The 2,062-nt window shown below is 44.4% G+C and overlaps 1 non-coding gene across 1 annotated transcript; it reads right to left on the minus strand.

Moving 5' to 3' along the window:
• Nucleotides 1–1,128: 1,128 nt before the first annotated feature.
• Nucleotides 1,129–1,200, minus strand: TRNAC-ACA (transfer RNA cysteine (anticodon ACA)). The gene has a single exon. It is a non-coding gene; the product is annotated as a tRNA-Cys (tRNA).
• Between the last annotated feature and the right edge of the window lie 862 nt (nt 1,201–2,062).

The raw sequence follows: 2,062 nt of genomic DNA on the forward strand, positions 1-2,062 counted from the left end.
TAATGAAAAAAAAAAATTATATATATGGCCTCCCTGGAGTTCAGTGGTAAAGAATCTGCTTGCCAATGCCATGAGACACAGGTTCCATTCCTGATCTGGGAAGATCTCACATGCCTTGGAGCACCTAAGCCTGTGCACCATAACTACTGAGCCTGTGCTCTAGAGCCCAGGAGCCCCAACTTCTGAGCCCATGCACCATAGTGCGTGTGCTCTGCAGCTAGAGAAGCCACAGCAATGAAAGGCCACAACCAGAGAGGAGCTCCCGCGCTCCACAACTAGGGAAAAGCCCACTCAGCAAAAAAGACCCAGCGCAGCCAAAAATAAATAAAGCTTTTTAAATGTATTTATTAAAAAAACAAACAAACATCCTGTTGCTTGACAAAGTAGTGGGGAGAGTGATAGAAAGAGTAGGTGGATAAATGAATGGTGAACACTTTACAAGTGACAACTGTGTAAACGATGAAAAAATAGTGAAAGTGTTAACTGTGCTCAGTTGTGTGCGACTCTGTGAGCCCATGCACTGTGGCCTGCCAGTTTTCCTCTGTACATGGAATTCTCCAGGAAGGAATACTGGAATGGGTTGCCATGCTCTCCTCCAGGGGATCTTCCCAACCCAAGGATAGAACCCAAGTCTCCTGAATTGCAGGCAGATTTTTTTACCATCTGAGCCACTAGGGTATAGGGATGCAAAGCAGGTGTAGGGCAAAAACGGATTAGTTTACTCTGGGATTAGGCATCACACATAAGATAAAAACTAGATTTTTAGGGCTTACATGGTGACCTAAAAGTGGAAGGTGTGGGTCACAACATGACAGGTGTGGTATGTATTTCAGTTAAAAAGTGAACCGTGAGAACAGTTGAACAAAAGCTGTTCTCATTTGTTGAATTGTAAAGTTATATTTTCTTTACCAGCTGAGCAACCAAGGAATCCTTATGAACAGAGGAGCCTGGCAGGCTACAGTCCATGGGGTCACGAAGAGTCGACACAATTAAGCAAAGTGAAGTGAAGTCGCTCAGTTGTGTTCAACTCTGCAGCCCCGTGGACTGTAGCCTACCAGGCTCCTCTGTCCATGGGATTTTCCAGGCAAGAATACTGGAGTGGGTTGCCATTTCCTTCTCCAGGGGATCTTCCCAACCCAGGGATCGAACCCGGGTCTCCTGCATTGTAGGCAGACGCTTTACCGTCTGAGCCACCAGGGAAGACTCAATATATATATATATATATAGAAAGAGAGAGAGAGAGAGAGAGAGAGAGAAGGAGGAAAGGACAAATTTTTTTTTCATCTATGTTCCTTGGGATTATATACCAATAATATATCCTGCTTGAGGACAGTTTCTGGAAAAAAACCTTCTGGCTAATCTTGTTATCTTAAAATGCAATTTATGGGAGTGGGCCTAGTAAGGTCTTTACAACCTCCAGACATTCTTTTGATTTACCTTAATGATGCTGGGAGGGATTGGGGGCAGGAGGAGAAGGGGACGACAGAGGATGAGATGGTTGGATGGCATCACTGACTTGATGGGTGTGAGTCTGAGTGAACTCTGGGAGTTGGTGATGGACAGGGAAGCCTGGCGTGCTGTGATTCATGGGGTCACAAAGAGTCGGACACAACTGAGTGACTGAACTGAACTGAATAACTAAATAAAAGTATATAACTCCATTGTTAACACTAGTGAGGGGGCACTCTTTCTGCCCCCTCCTGATGTCTATGTCAGAAGCCTTCTCTGTCTCTTTATACTTTAATAAAACTTTATTACACAAAAGCTCTGAGCAATCAAGCCTTGTCTCTGGCCCTGGATTGAATTCTTCTCTTCCAGAGGCCAAGAATCCTGGCGTCTTTCATGGTTCAGCAACAACCTTTCATTATATCTATATCTACCTATCTATATCTATACATATAGATAGATAAAATTATATGTGTATATATACTGATATACTGACCTGTTGTTAAGTCACTTCAGTCGTGTCTGACTCTGTGTGACCCCATGGATGGCAGCCCACTAGGCTCCCCCATCCCTGGGATTCTCCAGGCAAGAACACTGGAGTGGGTTGCCATTTCCT

Source organism: Bos indicus, chromosome 17 (assembly GCF_029378745.1).
Source record: "Bos indicus isolate NIAB-ARS_2022 breed Sahiwal x Tharparkar chromosome 17, NIAB-ARS_B.indTharparkar_mat_pri_1.0, whole genome shotgun sequence".
Lineage (NCBI taxonomy): Eukaryota > Metazoa > Chordata > Mammalia > Artiodactyla > Bovidae > Bos > Bos indicus.